The sequence below is a fragment of the Magallana gigas genome, chromosome 4 (genome assembly GCF_963853765.1).
Source record: "Magallana gigas chromosome 4, xbMagGiga1.1, whole genome shotgun sequence".
Classification (NCBI taxonomy): Eukaryota; Metazoa; Mollusca; class Bivalvia; order Ostreida; family Ostreidae; genus Magallana; species Magallana gigas.
In genome coordinates this window covers 22,068,657-22,095,251 of record NC_088856.1, presented here as the reverse complement: position 1 = coordinate 22,095,251, position 26,595 = coordinate 22,068,657, and the positions used below count along the sequence as shown (strand labels likewise).

Here is a 26,595-nt window from a genome sequence, read left to right as displayed (position 1 = left end):
TTAAATAAAGGGGGGGGGGGGTTCAATTATGTAAACACATCTAAATATCTTTATGAAATAAAAAATAAAGGAAACATAATTGTATACTTTTATTGAAAAACAAATTTTCACAGCAATTATGAATTTCTTTAAACAGCCTTAATTTTGCTTTCATAATTTCTTATCAAACACAAACCACAACATGGCATGATGCTTTCTTCAAGTTCCATTATTGTTCATGCATTATCGGATTAAATTTGAATTACCGGTAAATAGTCTGTAGAACACAAGGAATATGCATGTGGATAGAGGTGACAGGTTAATCTCAGGAGCTGACCCACAAGAATCAACAGGTACCGGTAAAAGCCATGTGGTAACAAGAGTCTGTTTCGAGCTGAAATAAATAAAAAAAATAATTAGCTGTGTTTACATACATGTACTAGTAATAGCTGTGTTTACATTAACATATGCATAGTATTTCTGTAAAAAATACACTGACCATGCAGTGTAATAAGTATGACATATCCCAATACATGACATAACATTTCAGCAGTACAAGATCAAAAATTTGCATATCAAGTCATAATATAATATTAAAAAATTTTCATAGGTATAAACACTTATCAAATTGAGAAAGAGAGAGAGTTTGAGAGAGAGAGAGAGAGTTTATTACCGTACTTGTAGTGCAACAGTCAATATTTCAATTCGTAAATTACAAACGAATATTACCCACCGAACAGCGTCAAAGTACATGTACTGGTATTAGCTTCTGGTATACCATTTTTTATCAATTCTACTGTGTTTTTTTTTTTTGCAAATAAATTTAGCGAGGGTTTTTGTTTATTTTCTTATAAATTACATGTTTTAAAAACAATACTACGTGTAATAAGCATAAAACATGTATGAGTAAACTTAATGAAGAATTTTTAATAGATTATTTTTCAAAGAATGTGGTACATTACATGTATGTCAATCTTTATAAAACTAGCGTATATTTCGTGCGCCATAAATTGCAAGTTTTTTGTAAATATCATTTACTTGCCTGTTAGGTATATATGGTCTAACCAAAATTTTCTTCATAAAGCTACAGCTGTATGTACCACATATATGTTTTGTCACAAGTATACATTTTTAAAAAAAATACCCAAATTCCAACAGTTTAAATAAACTCAACTCATTCTCTGATAAGTTCATTGTGTTTTGTGCGTGCATATCTTATTTGTCTGCTGCAACAGCAGCCAATCAGCGGTAAGCTGAATCCACAAAAAGAAAGTTTGTGTTTTAGGAGCGGGTAAATTGTTTATGCGACACTGTCAAGAAAGCCACACCAAATAATAACAAGAAACATAAATATTCACTTAAATGTATTCTGTTGTAAAGTAAAGGTTTTTAACACTTATTGCATCTTGCAAAACATGTGATGACCTTAATCATCTGTCATATATCTGATATACATGTTTATGTAAAAGATGGGAGAAATAACGACGGAACAAAGTGGGATTCGAACCTGGCCCTCTGAATCTCTAGTCAAGTGCTCTACCAACTGAGCTACATGTATCTGGCACCTGTATTCGAACCAGTCTGACCGTCACATTCCTCCCCCTTAAATGATCTTCACCCTCGAAGATCATCCCTGGCAGGATCGAGTTAACCTGTTAGTTCCAGGGGTTGGTCACAACACCCAATATTGTAACAGGATGGGAGAAATAATGAAGGACCAAACCGGGATTTGAACCTGGGCCCCCTGAATCTCTAGTCAGGTGCTCTACCAACTGAGCTATCTGGCACTGGTATTCAAACCGGTCTGATCGTCACATATATAAAGAATTATTATAAACAATGTTGTTCAATAAAAAATAACACTCGCAACCTTCACTTTTTGTCTGTAATTAATCAATATTGGCGTGCGATCAGTTCTCGCCGAGTACCATTTCTCACCAGTGCATTGTTACGTCATTTTATCAACACATAAAATTATATACGAAAATATGATGTAACAGTGCACCAGCGAGAAATGGTCCTCGGCGAGAACTGCTCGCACGCCAGTACTGCCAGTAGTCAGATTAAAAAAAGAGAATAAAAAATTACATTTAAAACATTAACAAGGACAATTTAAGTACACATCATAACTGCTAAACAAGAAAAATTATGTGAACTGGTAGAATGGTAGGCATAGTTCTAACTTGTAACCTACGTGTACAAGTACATGTACCGGCCCGTACAGAAATTGCTAACATCTTCTCATGTGATTCACATTTGAATCACATTTGAGATGCGTTAGATTTCTATGCAAATTTTTATTTTCACATGTGGTTATGTTAGCTCACACTTGAAAGAAATTTCAAACCTAAAATTCTCACGTGAGATTTTACTTCAAATGTGAGAATTAAAGCAATGTATAATTGTTACTCTGAATTCACTTTTTCACATGTGATCCTAACATTGAAATTTAGTCTTAGTTAATTGTTCAAGATTTGCTCCTTGCATGAAAAGGAGAAGTATAAAATTCACATGTGATTGTTTGTTTGATATTGGACTTAGAAAATGTTATTAAGCTGGAAATTTCTGGGATGTACGTGTAAGTCCAAAATTCACATGTGAGACTCAGCTGGTTAGAATATAAAAGAAAAACCCAAGAGAAGGAAGGTGGGGTGGTTATTTTTTTTCAAATATTGAAATATTTGTACTAAATTATCCTTTAAAAAAAGGTTTCATACTACCCAGTTCATTTAGTACATGTACCATATTTGGTCATTTTAGTATACAGCAAAGAGCACATAGCAATGAAAATCAGTATTTGATCTGCACAGTAAAAAAAATAAAATAATGAATTATGGCATTATGAATTTAATTACACAGCTCTACACTTGTTTTAAAACAGTTTTATATTGAACTATGGTCATTATTTTAGTTTAACTTTTATATTGTTAATTTTTCATTTCTACATGCCACCTTATCATTTAATTAAGATAATCTTAAAATTGTACAATAGTTTTTTAAAACAAAAAACAAAAACAACAACTTTTCAAATCTGTTCATCACACACTGGTAGACACCAATTGGTAGCATCGCATTGATAAGGGGGGATTATCCAGTCTCTGAAATCTGAGAGTCACAGCGGGAAGCCCAGCAGGAGCTATCTGTAGTGCGGGGCAGTCAGAGATCACTTTAGCCAGGCCATGCGGCCATGAAGTGAGGATCGCGCCATGTACAAAATAACTAAAACAGGTCTTTTGTGGAAACAACTGTGAAAAAAACTCTGTCAAAATTTGGATATGGCATTTTCTCAAAAACTGGACTTTCTGCAACATTTTCATTCTGGATGCATGATGTGCAGGCCTGAGACATATGATCAAAAACCCTTAAGCTGATTGTACTGAAGGATTAATTGTTCATGAATAATTAAATAAAGGTAAGAAAATGTTTTGATAGTTAAATTCATATCATTTTGTTCATAACAGTATATAATAAATCTGTACTGTGTGCAGCCTCATGTTTCTGTACATGCAGCATGTATCTGTATCTATAAGAAAAGTCAGCAATAATAATGGCACCCAATTTTTCATTCAAACATGGGGCATGCGCACACAACTTGACCTAATTCAGAGATTGAGATAAGATCAGTACTGGTAGGTGGTAGGACATGCAATTAGGGAATCATACAAACCATAGTGGAACAGAAATTATTATGAAGAAACAGATGAAACCAACGCTTGTATTTTATGAAGTTAGAAATAAGTAATATTAATTTATGGTAGTAATCAAATTGCTATAAAATAATCATAATTATTATAGTGTTAATATACTGATATCGATATTTTGTCCAGTGATATTAATTGTGATTTGAGAATCTTTATCATGTTTATACTCAAGACTTCTTGACTTGAGAACACAGGTTATATATAAATCAATAAATTAGAACAATCAAGTACATGTATAATCATTTACTTCAGTCAATCTTTTGCAATATAATTTTAAATTTTGGGATATTTAATATATACCCCTGCATTATTTATGAGCTAAATATACCCCTCACTAATGAAGAGAACTAATATGAATTAATTGGTCTGCAAAGGAGAGGTCTGCATTTTATAAGTGTATAGATTTTTATATCATATATCCGTTAAAGTAATGATTTAGCATTTTTTTTCTGCCTGGCTAATTCAATACACTATAAGCATGCTAAGTAGTTTTATTTATATTGTTTGTATTTATTTTTAAAAGAATACTGGTAATGAAATTCCTTTTTTATTTTTTTAGCTCGGTCAACAAAAGGATGTTGCAGACTGCCAGGGTCCAGAAGACGAAGAAGAAAGAGGAAAAACCGGACTAATTCCGACTACATCGCTTACTGCATTATCTACAGTTACTGTGTTATTAATTATATATTAATAAAAACAATTTTATTAAGTAAGAAAAGGATTTTGTTTTTAAATTTAGAGCATTAGCTTGCTTTTTTCACATGTGAGAAAAATCACATTTGAAAAAATTCATCACATTTGAATTTTTCACATGTGAATTTTATCACATGTGAAAATGTGCATTTCTAATTCAAACCTTGATTCTCACATGTGATTTTTTCAAACCTGGTTTCAGGTGTGAATCTAACCTAATTTGCATGTTAAATTACTCATGTGAAACTCACGTGAGACTCTAATGTTAGGATCACATTTGAAAAAGGTGAGGGAAATTTGGTAAGGGGGGTACCCATTGGTCTGCTAAACCTCTTTAATGATACAATGATCGGCATCATAAAGATATTAAAGTCATGTTTTAACTCTGAAGTCTGAAGTATACAATTTCATTTACTTGAAGTTATGTCTACAGGGTATTCATGACTACATTTGGAGTCTTCTGCACAAGAATATATGATATGTTTCTAATTAGACCCTGCTTTGAATTTTGAGTTGAAAATTCACAATCTGTTATTTTTTTAAATAGATAAATTCAGTTACCCTTTCCAGTCCCCCATGAACCTCGAGCGAGTCTAAACATCCATGAAACATGTAAAAATTACACGTTAGTAAACAAACACCCACACCATAACAAAAACATCTAACAGTGTGCACGTACTTACATGTACATCTATACTATATACTAAATTTTAACCAGTTAACAAGAAACTTTAAAAGGAGAAAAAGCCTCACCTTCTTCAGTAACATCCACATAAATCACACACTTTAATGTCCATCTTTTCTCCTTTATTACTCGTAGCTTATCAACGGCTGATTGTCGACAGAAGTGTGGCTGTCAGAATTTCCTCGTAAACGATTCACACGAGAAAAATATCCTCCTTAAACAAATATGTAGTATTGTTCCCAGTGCATGTTCATATGTTTCACAGCAAATTGAAAATGCATGTGTACACCGAAAGAATACACAACTTCTCTTCTGCATTACGGCTCTCTCTTTTCTACAATGCCGTTCGTTACCGTTTACATTCGGCGCGCGCGCGGGGGTTACAAACAGGGGCGCCCCGACAAATAGTTGCACATAGAACGTTTAAATAATGTGTGTTCATTGAATTCATAAATGATATAGATGAAAAAAATGAAATTGAATCACAACAATTTATCTAAGACGCAACACAACGTAATGCAGTAAATGCCTGGGCCTTAATGTGGCATTTGCTCGCTTGTGTGTCTATGTAGACATATTAACTCGTTCATGTACGATTCTCACATATTTGTTTTATGAAATTTGAAAAAAAATATAGCACAGAACTTGTTTAATTTGATACCAAATGACATTATTTAATATATTAACAATAACTGAATTAATTTTTTTTCATAAAATGATAACGATTTTTGCTATCAGAAAAATACGTGTATGAGCTGCTGACCCCTAATTATAGGGGCCAGCCCTTTTTTCTTAATTTTAAATGAAAGCTCACGTTATTCTAAACAACTTTTGTTCTATATGTATTAACAAAATATTTTTAGTTTAAAGGTTATAATACAAAAAGTAACAAAATTTCAGCCCCGAAAAAATCTTAAACTTTGGCGACAAATAGCTCAAAAACTAACAAAGAAATTACCAAAATTTTCATGCCAGCAAAACTATAAAATGTTACCGACAATTTCGCCAAATTTCATGCATCTATCATCTGTAGTTCCCGAGATCAACTCTGGACAAAAGACCCCCCAATTTTCAATTAAAGGGCAATAACTCATAACCGGAAGTAAAATTTTAAAAATTTGAAAAAAACGTCTAGAGATATTAATATCATCTACATACCCTGAAAGTTTCATAGCAATCAGACAAAAAATGTTCGAGAAATCTCGTGCACAAAATTTGCGGGGAAAAAAAAAAATAACTAGAGCAAAGCTCGTTGCAAAGCAACGAGTGGGTTTTCCGCTGATGTCGAAAGTAATGCTAGAAGTACCTCTAAGAAGCAGTGTTCTTAATCTAATGACAAAAGTAACTTAAGTACAAAAAAGATTTTAAAAATCGAATGATTCTTGGTATGACTTAACAAAATCCGAATGGTTTTAAGTACAAATTAACAAAAAACATAACCATTTCAAGACCGAGTTAACAAAAAAATCAGAATGTGTTTAAGTACGACTTAACAAATTTGACTCCATTTTAGGTAAAAGTTAACTTTATCTGGAACTAACATCTAATTTCTTGACCCAGAATGCAAAATTAAAATTTCCGTAAAAAATCAATTTTGTTTAAAACATAATTCCGAGCAACATTTCCTCTACACTGCTTTTCAAAGGGTTGACCTTTCGTACTATGCGCTTGTTGCATCATCAATTGTCAGAAACTTATCGATGGATAGTTTACTTAATTTTATTATTCCTCTGTGAATATTTTTATTTAAAATTACTATGAACCAGACAACATTGAAATGGTGAACATTTCAAAGGGCCCCGCTGATGTTATTTTAGAGAATTTTGCTTTGACCTTGACCTATAACTTGAAATTATTCCAGCTGGCATAGAACTTCTAATTCAATTTCATTGCCCCTAACATATAGGCATTTTTGTTCAATCTGACCAAGATTAAGCATATCCGGGAAATATTCTACTGTCTAAAAATAATTTTATTAAGATCTGCTATGACCTTCACATTGACATGGTTCAAGGTCACTGCACGCCATTAACCAATAAGCTCTGTTTAGGCAAAATATTAGCCAATTAGGGGCTAAAAGGAGAGTATATATATGCTCTTAAAATATGGATTTTTGTGTGATCTGATATGACTTTGACACTTGATCTACAAATATCATTAGAGGTCATTGCATATCCTTTGATCAAAGGCATCATGTGGGTGAAGTATGAGCCTGATTGGAGCAAAGGGAGAGAAGATGTACTCCAGACAAGGATTTTTTAAATATAATTCTGCTATGACCTTCACAGTTTACCTTGAAAATAGGTTCAAGGTCACTACACACCCTTTACTCAAAAGCTCTGCTTATGTGAAGTCTGAGCCCTATAGGGGTTAGTAGAAAGTATATATGTTCTGAAAAAAGGATTTTTGCATGATCCGATATGATATTTCACCCTTTACCTAGAAATTTCATGCAAGGTCACTGCACATCGATTAACAATAGAGACAGTCTGTGAGTATTAGCTAGATTGGACCAAAGGGAGAGAAGATATGCCCCAGACAAGGATTTTATATATGTATTTCTACTTTGACCTTAACCTTATACCTAACAACATGGTTCAAGGTCACTGCACATCCTTAACCCAAAGGAACCCTGTGGATGAGGTATGAGCCAGATTGGGCCAAGGGGAGAGAATCTATGCTCCGGTCAAGCGATCTCAGATGGACAGACGGACAAACTGATCACTAGAAGGCGCCCACACAAACTTGCTTTCTATCTAATTTGAAATAGTATCCATGGTATCTGCCCATGGTGAATAGTCATCAAAACCATTCATCAGCAGAATTTGATTTCCCTCCTTTTTAAACTCGGAACACCTCTGACCTAATCAGATCACCGCATTAAATACAAAGTTTGATAACTCTAATTTGTTTATCATCAAGAAATTCTGCATCGCTGACAAATAAAGCTTTCTTCGGTACAATAATATACCAATTAACTGACTATCTGGACAATAGCAAGTTTATTGTCCCACCCCACAGCAACTATTTCCCTTGGCTTTGCCTCATGAAATAGTTGCTGTCTTGAGGGACAATAAACTTGCTATTGTCCTCATACCCAGTAGATACTAAATAGGCATATAATATCCCATCCACCTCCATTTCATGTTATATAACCTCCAGTTTGTAACCTTCAATTTCACTGTGTAAAGGCAACACAACAGTCAAAGCCGCAAGTTTCACAATTTATTACTGCTTCTCATGTACTTAAAATTAGGGGCCTTAATATTGCTTAGGCCTCAAAAAAAAAGTTGTGTGTTTCGGGTAACCCGACCTAACCTACAAAAATGGCCCGATCCTCCCATTTTTAGATGCCTGATTTTATCCAACTGTGAATTTTATCTTATTTCCAATAAAAAATACGTTTTTAAATATGAAACAAACAAACATTCTTAGGATTCAGGCAAAAAAAATAGATAAAATAAAAAAAAATCCCCACCTACCTAACCTAATTTTTTCATTAGTGTTACCCTAAACACACTATTTTTTTTTTAGGCCTTACCAATTCCAACAAGAGACATCCCATTAACTATTGATAAACATTAAAATTCATTTGATGAATCTACGCAACACTGGTAAATCTTCAAGTACAGTCACTATCAATTTTACAAAAATATTGACGGTTCTTTATCCGAAACTATTCCTTGTACATGTACCTTTAACTGCAATTAGTACACTAACATTTTATGAAAAGACGGTTTGTCTTAGAATAAGAAAGCTAATGCAATTCTGAGAAAAAGAATACCACATATTGCAAATTCCATTGAGGTTTAATAAAAATATGGCCATTTAAGTGAACCCCCCATTTCCAATTTCCATTAGTAAACACAGATTTACAGGGTTCTCCATAGTAAAACATCTTTACCTGACCTTTTAGAGGTCAATTGTTGTTCAACCACCTTTGAAAAGAAACCTTATTCAATACAACATGCATCTACATTATATAATCATGATAAAAGCTTCACATCACTTAGAAATATCCTTACATGTATACCCCCCCCCCCCCATCTTTTGATTTTCATAAAAAGTCATGGTTAAAAATGTTTTACCTAATTTTATGAAACTTATGGCAATTTCCTTGAGTCATATCTCACACATATTTGAAAACAATCATCGATGATTCTAAAATTTGATCCTAATTATTTGTTTATTTTATGATTTACACCATTTTAATTAACAAATAGACAGCTGTCCTGCTTGTGATTTCTTGTTTTTATGAAAAAAAGTAAGCTAACAATCATATTTAGTGAATATCTAATCTATTTTGATTTCTAGTCTCCTTCTAACCATGCTAAAACAGTAAGATACAACCTACAAGTTAGATATCTGCCTTAAATTAAAATAAAATTCAAACACCCAGGTAGGTGGAGACAGAGTTGATTTCCATGAAAAATGTTCAAAATTTGACATGTTTTTTTCCTTTTTTTATGCATATATACCTTAGAAAGGTAGAAATAGGTTGTTTCTTGTTCATTTCAAAAGTAATTATCATAGCAGATGTTATTTCAAAGTCAAATGTACATTTACATATCCTAAATGTAATCTTAATGCAGACAATTGGATGGGGTGGGGTGGGGGGGGGGGTTCAATTATGTAAACACATCTAAATACCTTTATAAAATAAAAAATAAAGGAAACATAATTGCATACTTTTATTGAAAAACAAATTTTCACAACAATTATGAATTTCTTTAAATAGCCTTAATTTTGTTTTTCATAATTTCTTATCAAACACAAACCACAACATGGGATGATGCTTTCATAAAGTTCCATTATTGTTCATGCATTATCCGATTTAATTTGAATTACCGGTAAAAAGTCTGTAGAACACAAGGAATATGCATGTGGATAGAGGTGACAGGTTAATCTCAAGAGTTGACCCACAAGAATCAACAGGTAAAAGCAATGTGGTGCCATGTCGGAACAAGAGTTCGTTTTGAGCTGAAATAAAAAAAAAAATAATTGTTTTACATACATGTACTAGTAATAGCTGTGTTTACATTAACATATGCATATTATTTCTGGAAAAAATACACTGACCATGCAGTGTAATAAGTATTACATATCCCAATACATGACATAACATTTAGGCAGTACAGGATCAAAAATTTGCATATCAAGTCATAATATAATATTAAAAAAAATTCTTAGGTATAGACACTTATTAGATTGAGAGAGAGTTTGAGAGAGAGAGAGAGCTGAGTTTATTTCTTGTAGTGCAACAGTCAAGCATTTCAATTCGAAAATTACAAAGGAATATTACCCATCTGAACAGCGTCAAAGTACATGTATTTCCTTCTGGTATACCATGTTTTATCAATTCTACCGGGTTTTTATTTTGCAAATAAATTTGGCGAGGGTTTTGGTTTCTTTTCTTTTAAATTACATTTTTTAAAAACAATACTATGTGTAATAAGCATAAAACATGTATGAGTAAACTTAATGAAGAATTTTTAATAGATTATTTTTCACAGAATGTGTTACATTACATGTATGTCAATCTTTATAAAAGTAGCGTATATTTCGTGCGTCATAAATTGGAAGTTTTAGTAAATATCATTTACTTGCATGGTAGATATATATGTCTAACCCAAATTTTCTTCATAAAGCTACAGCTGTATGTACCACATAATCATATGTTTTGTCACAAGTATACATTTATAAAAAATACCCAAATTCCAACAGTTGAAAGTAACTCGATGAATTTTTCATTCTCTGATAAGTTCATTGTGTTTTGTGCGTGCATATATTATAAGTCTGCTGCAACAGCAGCCAATCAGCGGGAAGCTGAATCCACTAATAAGAAAGTTTGTGGTTTAGGAGCGGGTAAAATTGTTTATGCATAATGTAGCTGACACTGACTTGAATAGATCTGATATATATGTACAAGATGGGAGAAATAATGACAGAACAGACTGGGATTCGAACCTTGCCCTCTGAATCTCTAGTCAAGTGCTCTACCAACTGAGCTACATGTATCTGGCACCGGTATTCAAACCAGTCTGACCGTCACATCCCCCCCCCCCTTTAAATGATCTTCACCCTCAAAGATCACCCCTGGCTCTTCCCCTGGCAGGAGTTAACCTGTCAGTTCCAGGGGTTGGTTACAACACCAATATTGTATAGGGATGGAACGATCCACCGATGCACCACGGTATTTATTTTGACGATATTTGGATTGTTACATTTACCATTAATACATTACGATACCTATGCGGACTTTTTTTTATTTTCCAAAAATATCTGAGCTTCATATATCGGCTATTTTTAGTCTGCGCGCCTAATATGAAAGTACAAAGATGGCGGAAAACCTCGTAAAGTTGTCAAACCTGTTAGGAAGCTAAATCTGGAGTGTGGACAACTTTTGAATTACTTGTTAATGAAAAAGTAGTGTATATGAGACTTAAGTAATTTGTAAATTGTGCAACGCTCATTTTAAATATATCAAAATAACTTTGGACATGCGGTAATACATCGACAGATTGAATAAATTTTTAACCCTTATTCATGTTTTCAATTAGTTGCAATGTATCGTGATATGTATCTTATCGCATCTCATGTATAGTGATATGTACCGAATCGGCTAAGTACAGAAACGTCCAAGCCTTAATATTGTAACAGGATGGGAGAAATAATGAAGGACCAAACCAGGAATTAAACCTGGTCCCCCTGAATCTCTAGTCAGGTGCTCTACCAACTGAACACTGGTATTTAAACCGGTCTGACCGTCACATATATAAAAAGTTATTTTAAACAATGGTGTTCAATAAAAAATAACACTTGCAACCTTCAGTTTTTGTCTGTAATTAATCAATATTGGCTTGCGATCAGTTATCGTTGAGTACCATTTTTCATCAGTGCATTGTTACGTCATTTTATCAACACATAAAATTATATACGAAAATATGATGTAACATTGCACCAGCGAGAAATGGTCCTTGACAAGAACTGCTGGCATGCCAGTACTGCCAGTAGTCAGATTAAAAAAAGAGAATATAAATGAAAAATTACATTTTAAACATTAACAAGGACAATTCAAGTACATATCAAAACTGCTAAACAAGAAAAATTATGTGAACTGGTAGAGTGGTACGCATAGTTCTAACTTGTAAACTACATGTACAAGTACATGTACCGGTTACCCGTTGGTCTGCTAAACCTCTCTAATGATACATTGATCGGCATCATAAAAATATTAAAGACTTTTTAGTCATGTTTTAACTCTGAAGTCTGAAGTATACAATTTTATTTACTTGATGTTACATGTATGTCTACAGGGTATTTATGTCTACATTTGGAGTCTTCCGCACAAGAATATGATCATATGTTTCTAATTAGACCCTGCTTTGAATTTTGAGTTGAAAATTCACAATCTAATTTTTTTTTAAATAGATAAATTTGGTCATCCTTTCCAGTCACCAATGAACCTCGAGCAAGTCTAAACATCCAGTAAACAATGTAAAAATTACACGTTAGTAAGCAAACACCCACACCATAACAAAACATCTAACTCTGTAAATTACTTTTTTTCAGAATAGCTTAAGCTGTTTAATTTTAAGACAAGATGACTTTTCAGAGAATGTTAGTGTATGTTAAAGGTAGCAAGGGACAGTTTCGAATAAAGTACCCGTCAATATTTTTGTAAAATTGAGAGTTGCTGTACTTGAAGGCTTATGAGTGTTGCTAAAATTCATGAAATGATTTTTAATGATTATCATTAGTTAGAGGGGTGTCTCTTGTTGAAATTGATATGCAATATGTAGGCCCCTTATGTTAGGTACATGAGAATCAGAAGTAAAATGCGAAACCTGCGGCTATGGCTGTTGTGCTGACTTTACACAGTGAAATTGCAAGTTACAGACGGGGGGTAAAATAACACGAAAAGTAGGTGGATGGGACATTGAAAACTATACACCGGTAAGTTTGTGACATGTGATAGTGCAACGTGCACGCGGTACGGAAGGTCAACCCTCTGCAGGGAATTAGCTGGCGGAGGTCTAAAAAGCTGAAAAATCATGAAAAATTAGCAAAATATGAAAGGGTCAAAATCTCATAAAAATCAGTATGTAGAGAATTTTACAGGTTTTGATTAGTAATTTTCTTCAGAAATTGGTGATTGGCCTTATAAAGAGTGAATTAAAGGTATTTGTGCTGAATGGGAACTGAGGAAATTCTAGTTACAGAGTTCCGAAGACATGCATCCCTTGGCTACAATGAATTGTATCAAAAAAACTGTCCCCTGCCACCTAAAGAATTTTAATCCAGGAAACAATTATAAATACTTTCTTTCACTTTTTATAGCAACTTGACCCATAAATGCTTTTTTGATATTTAATTTAATTAATTATTCATTTTATTTTGTAGATGTCACAAGAGCAGAGGTCCTGTTTGCCAACTGCGTTGCAGAACTTAGTGCTTTTTGAACTGCTATACCATACTATTTATTTTTTGTTGAGATTTTAAAGATTGATTTAATAAAGATTGATTTAATATATGAAAAATAAAGTTATGTACTTTATTTATGATTTCATTTGAAGGAGGAGATTGTTTGATAAATACATTAGTATTATGATAAATAGATAAAGAAACAGATGAATTTCTAAAAGTTCAATTGTTTATACAAAGCAATTACATGACAAAATGCCGCGAAATTTCCTTCTAGGAAAATGTCGTTGCGCGTAAAATCCCCCATTGAGATTTTCAAAAGTTGGCATGTATGTGTAATTCTTATAAAATTCTTAACTCAGCAGATGTTTAATCATCAAGATATATTTGTAAATTCATACGCGATGGACATATCATAAGAAAATCTATGTACAGTACCAACTACATGTATATTTGTATACTGTATGTATGACTTTCGCCACATGTGGATTTTGTCAATAAATTGAATTGTAATTTACACAAAATTCTGGTAAAAAGGAGAAAAAAACAAGTGAAAGGTACAACATTTGGGATTCAATTCTGTTAAAAGGATTTATATTGTCTGGACTAGAAAAATAACATACATCAGTGACAGTGTGCACGTACTTACATGTACATCTATAGACTAAATGTTAACCAGTTAACATGCTGACATTTTAACCACTATAGACAAGAAACTTTAAAAGGAATAAAAAGCCTCACCTTCTTCAGTAACATCCACATAGATCACACACTTTAATGTCCATCTTTTCCCCTTTATTACTCGTAGCTTATCAACGGCTGATCAATGGAAACATAAACATCCGTCGACATGGTCGACAGAAGTGTGGCTGTCAGAATTTCCTCGTAAACGATTCACACGAGAATATATCCCTCCTTATACAAATATGTAGTATTGTTCCCTGTGCATGTTCATATGTTTCACAGTAACTTGAAAATGCATGTGTAAACCGAAAAATGCACAACTTATCTTCTGCATTACGCTCTCTCTTTTCTACAATGCCGTTCGTTACTGTTTACATTCGCGGGTCCGCGACAAACATTGCAAACATTTGTTCTGCGTGGCCGATTAGAACGTGTTAAAAAAGTAGTTGAATTCATAAATGATATATAGCCTAGATGAAAAAAAAATGAAATTGAATCACAACAATTTATCTAAGACGCAACACAATGTAATGCAGTAAATGCCTGGGCCTTAAAACGGCATTTGTTCGCTTGTGTGTCTATGTAGACAAATTAACTCGTTCATGTACGATTCACACATATTTGTTTTATGAAATTTGAAAAAAATAGGGCACAGAACTTTTTAAATTTGATACCAAATGACATTATTTAATATATTAACAATAACTGAATTAATTTTTTTTCATAAAATGATAACGATTTTTGCTATCAGAAAAATACGTGTATGAGCTGCTGACCCCTAATTATAGGGGCCAGTCCTTTTTTCTTAATTTTAAATGAAAGCTCTCGTTATTCTTAACAACTTTTGTTCTATATGTATTAACAAATTATTTTTAGTTTAAAGGTTATTATACAAAAAGCAACAAAATTTCAGACCCCCCAAAACCTTAAACTTTACCGGCAAATAGCTTAAAAACTAAAAAACATTTTGCCAAAATTTTCATGCCAGCAAAACTATAAAATGTTACCAACAATTCTGCTAAATTTCATGCAACTATCTTTTGTAGTTCCCGAGATCAACTCTGGACAAAAGACCCCCCAATTTTCAATTAAAGGGCAATAACTCATACCCGGAAGTGAATTTTAAAAATTTGAAAAAAACGTCCCTAGATATTAACATTGTCTACATACCCTGAAAGTTTCATAACAATCAGACAACAAATGTAAGAGAAATGGCCTACACAAAATTTGCGGATAAAAAAAAAAATAATAACTAGAGCAAAGCTCGTTGCAAAGCAACGAGTGGGTTTTCCGCTAATGTCAAATCAACGCTAGAAGTACGTCTAAGAAGCAGAGTTCTTAATCTAGTAACAAAGAAACCTAAGTACAAAAAGATAAAAAAAAAATCGAATGATTCTTGGTACAACTTAACATGATCCGAATGTTTTTAAGTACGACTTAACCAAAAACCCTTAACCATTTCAAGAACGACTTAACAAAAAACCCAATGTGTTTAAGTACGACTTAACAAATTTGACTTCATTTTAGGTACAAGTTTACTTTACCTTGAACTAACATCTTTTTTCTTAACCCAGAATGCAAAATTAAAATTTATGTAAAAAATCAATTTTGTTTAAAACATAATTCTGAGCAACTTTTCCTCTTCACTGCTTTTCAAAAGGTTGACCTTTCGTACTGTGTGCTCGTTGCGTCATTAATTGTCAGAAACTTATCGATGTAAAGTTTACTTTACTCTACTTCTGAATATTTTCTATGTAAAATTACTATGAACCAGACAACATTGAAATGGTGAACATTTCAAAGGGCCCCGCTTATGTTATTTCAGAGAATTCTGCTTTGACCTTGACCTATAACTTGAAATTTTTCCAGCTGGCATAGAACTTTTAATTCAATTTCATTCCCCCTAACATACATGCATTTTTGTTCAATCTGACCAAGATTAAGCATATTTGGAAAATAATCTACTATTTAAAACTAATTTTAAAAAGATCTGCTATGACCTTCACATTGACAGACTTGGTTCAAGGTCACTGCACGCCATTAACCAATAAACTCTGTAAAGGTAAAATATTAGCCAAATAGGGGCTAAAAGGAGAGTATATCTATGCTCTTAAAATATGGATTTTTGTGTGATCTGAAATGACCTTGACTCTTCATCTACAAATATCATTCGAGGTCATTGCATATATTTTGAACAAAGGCATCATGTGGGTAAAGTATGAGGCTGAATGGAGCAAAGGGAGAGAAGATATACTCCGGACAAGGATTTTTAAAAATATAATTCTGATATGACCTTCACAGTTTCTTTTCACTGAAAATAGGTTCAAGGTCACTACACACCCTTTCACCCTTTACTCAAAAGCTCTGCTTATGTGAAGTCTGAGCCAAATAGGGGTTAGTAGAAATTATATATGCTATCAAAAACGGATTTTTGCATGATCCGATATGATCTTCACCCGTTACCTAGAAATTTCATGCAAGGTCACTGCACATCGTTTAACCATAGAGACACTCTGTGAGTATTAGCCAGATTGGACCAAAGGGAAAAAAGATATGCCCCAGACAAGGATTTTATATATATAATTCTGCTATGACCTTAACCTTATACCTAAAAACATGGTTCAAGGTCACTGCACATCCTTCAACCAAAGGAACCCTGTGGATGAGGTATGAGCCAGATTGGGCCAAGGGGAGAGAAGCTATGCTCCTGTCAAGCCATCTCGGATGGACAGACGGACAAATTGATCACTAGAAGGCGCCCGCATAAACATGCCTTTTTATCTAAAATAGTATCCATGCTATCTGCCCATGGTGAATAGTCATCAAAACCATTCATTAGCAGAATTTGATTTACCTCCTTTTTAAGGTGGTATGGGACATCTGTCGATATTAATGTGGATTAAAGTACTATATAATTGAAAACTTTTCACCGGTTTAGAATTTTCAAATTTTACAATATTTAACCAAAAAATAGCTTTTAAAAATATTTGAAAAGGTAAAAATTGTAAAAACCCCAGCGGGATTCGAACTCATAACTTACAGGTTCCTAGTAAACCCTCTAACCCACTGTGCTAAGGAGTTAGGTGACCATTTTTGAAAAGAAACTACATGTACAGGGGTTGAAATATATGGTAGCCCGACGCCCGGGGCTAGTCAGTTTAAAACTTGGGCATGCTCTTTTTTACCAACTGATAGTCCATCGGGCTAGCAAATCAGGGGATTCAGAACTGTATTATGATATGAATAAAGTTTAAACATAAAATGTGTTATCTCTGAGAAGAATTTATTTCAAAATGAATTAAACAGCTGTAATTGTGTTATACATATATTTTTATTTTGCATCTTAAAATGGTTGGGCTAGCTGATTTCAGCTTTGGGCTTGTAATTTTTTATTGACTAGTAGCCCCTGGGCTAGTGATTTTCCTGGAATATTTCAACCCCTGATGTACTTATATAATTACACTTTATTTTATTGTTTATTTCGATAAACAATACGTCACAACATGGAAGTGTCCCATATCACCTTAAACTCGGAACACCTCTGACCTAATAAGATCGCCGCATTAAATACAAAGTTTGATTTAACTCTAATTTGTTTATCATCAAGAAATTCTGCATCGCTGACAAATAAAGTTTTCTTCTGTATAATGAAATACCAATTAACTGACTATTCGGACAATAGCAAGTTTATTGTCCCATTCCACAGCAACTATTTCCCTTGGCTTTGCCTCATTAAATATTTGCTGTCTTGGGGGACAATAAACTTGCTATTGTCCTCATACCCAGTAAATACTAAATAGGCATATAATATCCCATCCACCTACATTTCATGTAATATAACCTCCCGTTTGTAACCTTCAATTTCACTGTAAAGTCAACATATCTGTCATAGCCGCAAGTTTCACAATTTATTTCTGCTTCTCATGTACTTAAAATTAGGGGCCTTAATATTGCTTACCAATTCCAACAAGAGACATCCCTCTAACTATTGATAATCATTAAAATTCATTTCATGAATCTACGCAACAATGATAAACCTTCAAGTACAGTCACTCTCAATTTTACAAAAATATTGACGGTACTTTATCCGAAACTGTTCCTTGTATCTTTAACTTAGTTAGTACACTAACATTTTTATGAAAAGACGGTTTGTCTTAGAATAAGAAAGCTAATGCAATTCTGAGAATAAGAATACCACATATTGCCAATTCCACTGAGGTTTAATAAAAATATGGCCATTTAAGTGAACCCACCATTTCCAATTTCCTTTAGTAAACACAGATTTACAGGGTTCTCCATAGTAAAACATCTTTATCTGACCTTTTAGAGGTCAACTTTTGTTCAACCACCTTTAAAAAGAAACCTTATTCAATACAACATATGCCTACATGATATAATCATGATAAAAGCTTCACATCACTTAGAAATACCCTTACATGTATACCCCCCACCCCCCAATCTTTTGATTTTCATAAAAAGTCATGGTTTGAAATGTTTTACCTAATTTTATGAAACGTGTGGCAATTTCCTTGAGTCATTTCTCACACATATTTGAAAACAATCATCAATGATTCTAAAATGTGATCTTTATTTGTTTATTGTATGATTTGTACCATTTTAATTAACAAATAGACAGCTGTCCTGCTTGTGATTTCTTGTTTTCATGAAAAAAGTAAGCTAACAATCATATTTAGTGAATATCTAATCTATTCTGATTTCTAGTCTTCTTCTAACCATGCTAAAACAGTAAGTTACAACCTACAAGTTAGACATCTGCCTTAAATTAGAATTAAATTCAAACACACCCAGGTAGCTGGAGACAGAGTTGATTTCAATGAAAAATGTTCAAATTTGACATGTTTTTCTACTTTTTTATGCATATATACCTTAGAAAGGTAGAAATAGGTTGTTTCTTGTTCATTTCAAAAGTAATTATCATAGCAGATGTTATTTCAAAGTCAAATGTACATTTACATATCCTACATGTAATCTTAATGCAGACAATTAAATAGGGGGGGGGGGGTTCAATTATGTAAACACATCTAAATATCTTTATGAAATAAAAAATAAAGGAAACATAATTGTATACTTTTATTGAAAAACAAATTTTCACAGCAATTAATGAATTTCTTTAAACAGCCTTAATTTTGTTTTCATAATTTCTTATCAAACACAAACCACAACATGGCATGATGCTTTCTTCAAGTTCCATTATTGTTCATGCATTATCGGATTTAATTTGAATTACCGTTAAATAGTCTGTAGAACACAAGGAATATGCATGTGGATAGAGGCGACAGGTTAATCTCAGGAGCTGACCCACAAGAATCAACAGGTACCGGTAAAAGCCATGTGGTAACAAGAGTCTGTTTTGAGCTGAAATAAATAAAAAAAATAATTAGCTGTGTTTACATACATGTACTAGTAATAGCTGTGTTTACATTAACATATGCATAGTATTTCTGTAAAAAATACACTGACCATGCAGTGTAATAAGTATGACATATCCCAATACATGACATAACATTTAGGCAGTACAAGATCAAAAATTTGCATATCAAGTCATAATATAATATTAAAATTTTTTCATAGGTATAAACACTTATCAAATTGAGAAAGAGAGAGAGTTTGAGAGAGAGAGAGTTTATTACCGTACTTGTAGTGCAACAGTCAATATTTCAATTCGTAAATTACAAACGAATATTACCCACCGAACAGCGTCAAAGTACATGTACTGGTATTAGCTTCTGGTATACCATTTTTTATCAATTCTACTGTGTTTTTTTTGTTTGCAAATAAATTTAGCGCGGGTTTTTGTTTATTTTCTTATAAATTACATGTTTTAAAAACAATACTACGTGTAATAAGCATAAAACATGTATGAGTAAACTTAATGAAGAATTTTTAATAGATTATTTTTCAAAGAATGTGGTACATTACATGTATGTCAATCTTTATAAAACTAGCGTATATTTCGTGCGCCATAAATTGCAAGTTTTTTGTAAATATCATTTACTTGCATGATAGGTATATATGGTCTAACCAAAATTTTCTTCATAAAGCTACAGCTGTATGTACCACATATATGTTTTGTCACAAGTATACATTTAAAAAAAAAATACCCAAATTCCAACAGTTTAAATAAACTCAACTCATTCTCTGATAAGTTCATTGTGTATTGTGCGTGCATATCTTATTTGTCTGCTGCAACAGCAGCCAATCAGCGGTAAGCTGAATCCACAAAAAGAAAGTTTGTGTTTTAGGAGCGGGTAAATTATTTATGCGACACTGTCAAGAAAACCACACCAAATAATAACAAGAAACATAAATATTCACTTAAATGTATTCTGTTGTAAAGTAAAGGTTTTTAACACTTATTGCATCATGCAAAACATGTGATGACCTTAATCATCTGTCATATATCTGATATACATGTATATGTAAAAGATGGGAGAAATAACGACGGAACAAAGTGGGATTCGAACCTGGCCCTCTGAATCTCTAGTCAAGTGCTCTACCAACTGAGCTACATGTATCTGGCACCGGTATTCAAACCAGTTTGACCGTCACATTCCTCCCCCTTAAATGATCTTCACCCTCGAAGATCATCCCTGGCCGGATCGAGTTAACCTGTTAGGCCAGGGGTTGGTCACAACACCAATATTGTAACAGGATGGGAGAAATAATGAAGGGATTTGAACCTGGGCCCCCTGAATCTCTAGTCAGGTGCTCTACCAACTGAGCTATCTGGCACTGGTATTCAAACCGGTCTGATCGTCACATATATAAAGAATTATTTTAAACAATGTTGTTCAATTAAAAATAACACTCGCAACCTTCAGTTTTTGTCTGTAATTAATCAATATTGGTGTGCGATCAGTTCTCGCCGAGTACCATTTCTCACCAGTGCATTGTTACGTCATTTTATCAACACATAAAATTACATACGAAAATATGATGTAACAGTGCACCAGCGAGAAATGGTCCTCGGCGAGAACTGCTCGCACGCCAGTACTGCCAGTAGTCAGATTAAAAAAAGAGAATAAAAAATTACAATTAAAACATTAACAAGGACAATTTAAGTACACATCATAACTGCTAAACAAGAAAAATTATGTGAACTGGTAGAATGGTAGGCATAGTTCTAACTTGTAACCTACATGTACAAGTACATGTACCGGGTACCCGTTGGTCTGCTAAACCTCTTTAATGATACAATGATCGGCATCATAAAGATATTAAAGTCATGTTTTAACTCTGAAGTCTGAAGTATACAATTTTATTTACTTGAAGTTATGTCTACAGGGTATTCATGACTACATTTGGAGTCCTCTGCACAAGAATATATGATATGTTTCTAATTAGACCCTGCTTTGAATTTTGAGTTGAAAATTCACAATCTGTTATTTTTTTAAATAGATAAATTCAGTTACCCTTTCCAGTCCCCCATGAACCTCGAGCGAGTCTAAACATCCATGAAACATGTAAAAATTACACGTTAGTAAACAAACACCCACATCATAACAAAAACATCTAACAGTGTGCACGTACTTACATGTACATCTATACTATATACTAAATTTTAACCAGTTAACAAGAAACTTTAAAAGGAGTAAAAGCCTCACCTTCTTCAGTAACATCCACATAAATCACACACTTTAATGTCCATCTTTTCTCCTTTATTACTCGTAGCTTATCAACGGCTGATCGTCGACAGAAGTGTGGCTGTCAGAATTTCCTCGTAAACGATTCACACGAGAAAAATATCCTCCTTAAACAAATATGTAGTATTGTTCCCTGTGCATGTTCATATGTTTCACAGCAAATTGAAAATGCATGTGTACACCGAAAGAATACACAACTTCTCTTCTGCATTACGGCTCTCTCTTTTCTACAATGCCGTTCGTTACTGTTTACATTCGGCGCGCGCGCGGGGGTCACAAACAGGGGCGCCCCGACAAATAGTTGCACATAGAACGTTTAAATAATGTGTGTTCATTGAATTCATAAATGATATAGATGAAAAAAATGAAATTGAATCACAACAATTTATCTAAGACGCAACACAACGTAATGCAGTAAATGCCTGGGCCTTAATGTGGCATTTGTTCGCTTGTGTGTCTATGTAGACATATTAACTCGTTCATGTACGATTCTCACATATTTGTTTTATGAAATTTGAAAAAAAATATAGGACAGAACTTGTTTAATTTGATACCAAATGACATTATTTAAAATATTAACAATAACTAAATTAATTTTTTTTCATAAAATGATAACGATTTTTGCTATCAGAAAAATACGTGTATGAGCTGCTGACCCCTAATCATAGGGGCCAGCCCTTTTTTCTTAATTTTAAATGAAAGCTCTCGTTATTCTAAACAACTTTTGTTCTATATGTATTAACAAAATATTTTTAGTTTAAAGGTTATAATACAAAAAGCAACAAAATTTCAGCCCCGAAAAAATCTTAAACTTTGGCGACAAATAGCTCAAAAACTAACACAGAAATTACCAAAATTTTCATGCCAGCAAAACTATAAAATGTTACCGACAATTTCGCCAAATTTCATGCATCTATCATCTGTAGTTCCCGAGATCAACTCTGGACAAAAGACCCCCCAATTTTCAATTAAAGGGCAATAACTCATAACCGGAAGTGAATTTTAAAAATTTGAAAAAAACGTCTAGAGATATTAATATCATCTACATACCCTGAAAGTTTCATAGCAATCAGACAAAAAATGTTCGAGAAATCTCGTGCACAAAATTTGCGGGAAAAAAAAAAAAATAATAATAAGAAACAGTAGAATAACAGAAGGGTTTTCCGTTGAAAAACGGAAAAAGAACGTTTAAATAATGTGTGTTCATTGAATTCATAAATGATATAGATGAAAAAAATGAAATTGAATCACAACAATTTATCTAAGACGCAACACAACGTAATGCAGTAAATGCCTGGGCCTTAATGTGGCATTTGTTCGCTTGTGTGTCTATGTAGACATATTAACTCGTTCATGTACGATTCTCACATATTTGTTTTATGAAATTTGAAAAAAAATATAGGACAGAACTTGTTTAATTTGATACCAAATGACATTATTTAAAATATTAACAATAACTAAATTAATTTTTTTTCATAAAATGATAACGATTTTTGCTATCAGAAAAATACGTGTATGAGCTGCTGACCCCTAATCATAGGGGCCAGCCCTTTTTTCTTAATTTTAAATGAAAGCTCTCGTTATTCTAAACAACTTTTGTTCTATATGTATTAACAAAATATTTTTAGTTTAAAGGTTATAATACAAAAAGCAACAAAATTTCAGCCCCGAAAAAATCTTAAACTTTGGCGACAAATAGCTCAAAAACTAACACAGAAATTACCAAAATTTTCATGCCAGCAAAACTATAAAATGTTACCGACAATTTCGCCAAATTTCATGCATCTATCATCTGTAGTTCCCGAGATCAACTCTGGACAAAAGACCCCCCAATTTTCAATTAAAGGGCAATAACTCATAACCGGAAGTGAATTTTAAAAATTTGAAAAAAACGTCTAGAGATATTAATATCATCTACATACCCTGAAAGTTTCATAGCAATCAGACAAAAAATGTTCGAGAAATCTCGTGCACAAAATTTGCGGGAAAAAAAAAAAAATAATAATAAGAAACAGTAGAATAACAGAAGGGTTTTCCGTTGAAAAACGGAAAACCCTAATAAGAAACAGTAGAATAACAGAAGGGTTTTCCGTTGAAAAACGGAAAACCCTAATAATAAGAAACAGTAGAATAACAGAAGGGTTTTCCGTTGAAAAACGGAAAACCCTAATAAGCGTTCTTAATGATTTTTAATTTTCATTCCATATCTAATTAAATCTAGAAATGCCTTTCGACTAGACCTTTATAATCAAATATAATAGAAAAGTGAGCATTATCTTTTCAAAAATGTTTACATTGATTAGAATCAAGAACGATTTAGATATTCATGACTTTTTACGTTTTGTTTGCTCATTGTTAGTCAAAATTTGCTACGTGCATTTTTTAATTACATTATAGTTTCAAGCTTCACAACATTTTAAGGCTTATCAAATTCTCAGCAAGTACCATTCGTGTCGAGCATAATACGTCTAAAAAAAGTCGAAATAAAACAACCAGATCACCAAATATACAAACATTTTTAGGTAAATTTTCGTTTAAGTACTTAGGTAAGCAGAGCTTCTTATGATATTTTGTTAATTGCTGTTTTCATATACAAAACACTTATTAAGTGAATTTGAATATGGCATTTTGATATGTTGTGTTTATTTAAATATCCTGCTGCTAAGTTTTACGATAAAGTTCAACCCCATCGCACGTTAACATAGCGGTAACTTTCCTACACCATGTACCTAGTACTGTATCACCCCTAGTAAAGGTGTTTTTGACAAGGAGAAAAGGCAACCAGAAACTAGGGCTGTAACTTCTCAGGATATCAATCTCTTTCAGCCCGTCATCAGGGGTGTATTAGCCTTTGTCTGTAGTCAAAGTAATTCCATCAGACTTATTTCTTAGATGTAAAGTCAATCTGTCTCTCTACCCTTATCATAAAAATAATATTAGCTGTTTTTGGTGCTAGAGAGAGACTCTATTAAAAGGCATAATATTGAGAAAATAGATTCAAACAATATGAATAACTGCAGTGATCTTATGAAAGGAACATTTAATTGTGAAATTAATAGCCTGCATGTGAGAATGTCTGATGGTAACACTGTATTCTATTATAAGCCAAACAAAAGTTTTTAATAGATCTCCTCATTAACTTAGCAAGAAGGCAAACTAAATACATATTTGTAATTAATAAATATCTTTTTTTAACTACATGTTTCCTGACTTCTTAGTCGTAAATAGTAGCATGAGGCTGGGGTGCTCCAAAAATCAATTTACATCAAACAAAAGCTTGACTTGGTTAATGGATAATTTAAAAGTAATATCAAAACTATTCCTACGGAGAATGAGCTGTTAATAATTCAAAACCAATGTTCTGTATGTCATTTGATATCGCACAACCAATGATGGTTTCAGGCTCTAAAATGTGATTTTTTCATTTATTAAAAAACATGAATTTTTATTAAATATCATGTTCCGGTTGTGTTTGCTTATACAAGCAGAAACGTAGTGGTGACGACTGTGTACAATTCAAAATAGGAAGAGAGAAGCGGCAAATTTGAAGAAATACACGCCGATAGACATATATTTACTTACGCTCAGAACTCTCAATTTGCACAACTTATCATAATAATTGTAACCTAAGTTATGCGTTACTCGTCTTAACAAAATCACCGGATGTTATATTCATTTTTTATTCAAAATACATATCATAAAAATTATATCAAAAATTATTATTTTATTTATAGAAAAGGGAAGAGTAACTAAATCAACGGGAAACAGGATATTTTTAACTCAAGATAATTTGATTATCTTACTGATTGGTGGAACCATAACGCTTGGGCCACTTGTGTTTAAGGGTACCTGCAGTGCCGGTGTAATGAAGTATAATGACCCCCGTAGAATAATGACCGGGGGTCATTTTTCTACGTAGAATAATGACCCCCCTAGCTGAAGAATAATTGGATTTTTCTGAAGAAAAAAGACCCAGGGGTTATTTTTCTTCATGTTAAACATGAAGAAAAATGACCCCCATAAAAAAAATGACCCCCATAAAAAAAATGACCCCCCCCCCGTAAACATGAATAGAAATTGGTTACCCCGTATCCAAGATATGACTTTGAAATTACTTTATTTTTCATTCTGTTCAACCGATTTTGAAGTTATAAATGAAGTAGCGTTACTATTGGGCGTTGTACCAAGAATAACAATACTGATGGTTCGGATTTTCATATATATATATATATTCTGTATTAAAATGAACAACCCTGAAATATACAATGAGAGTGTGCCTTATAATATGCACAACATGATAATGATATAAACAATTTATACGATGTACCTAATCATATGAGTTATCGCTCTTACATAAACAATTACTTCATCCATGTAATTTCTACACGTACATATGCAACATTACTAAATCATATATTTATACATTTAGAGATATATCATATACATGCATCTCTATAATAACAACAATTAATAGATTTATTTAGGTAACAAAATATTGTAATACCTGATTGTGGATCAGGGTCCACTTCAAATAATTATGACAAATGCTGTTAATCAAGTCAGGATCCTGTTAAACAATAATGTATGCGTATAGAACACTATTTTTGATAAATACCAAGAAATAATAATTTCATTATCTGCTTTCACACTTAGCATTCTCACTGAATAGTGTTTATGTAAAAACTATAGACAATCAAAAATATTACGCTATATAATTAGAGTTTATCTGTGAAATAAAAAGTAAAAGAACTTACAGTATGAGGTC

General features: G+C 32.9%; 4 long non-coding RNA genes across 4 annotated transcripts in view; 2 read left to right on the top strand and 2 right to left on the bottom strand.

The window, feature by feature from the left end:
* The window catches only part of LOC105338690 (uncharacterized), a 31,421-nt gene extending 5,729 nt beyond the window's left edge, over positions 1-25,692 (top strand). Inside the window, exon 3 of the long non-coding RNA XR_010713656.1 lies at positions 25,565-25,692. This is a non-coding gene — a long non-coding RNA (uncharacterized lncRNA). The remainder of the gene's footprint in view (positions 1-25,564) is intronic.
* LOC136274554 (uncharacterized) lies at positions 77-6,155 on the bottom strand. The gene is made up of 2 exons (XR_010712970.1): positions 5,127-6,155; positions 77-373 (listed from the first exon to the last, which is right to left on the bottom strand). It is a non-coding gene; the product is annotated as an uncharacterized lncRNA (long non-coding RNA).
* LOC136274555 (uncharacterized) lies at positions 3,023-4,398 on the top strand. Its single transcript, XR_010712971.1, has 2 exons — positions 3,023-3,391; positions 4,240-4,398. It is a non-coding gene; the product is annotated as an uncharacterized lncRNA (long non-coding RNA).
* Positions 9,735-15,423, bottom strand: LOC136274553 (uncharacterized). Its single transcript, XR_010712969.1, has 2 exons — positions 14,224-15,423; positions 9,735-10,038 (listed from the first exon to the last, which is right to left on the bottom strand). It is a non-coding gene; the product is annotated as an uncharacterized lncRNA (long non-coding RNA).
* Positions 25,693-26,595: the final 903 nt, after the last annotated feature.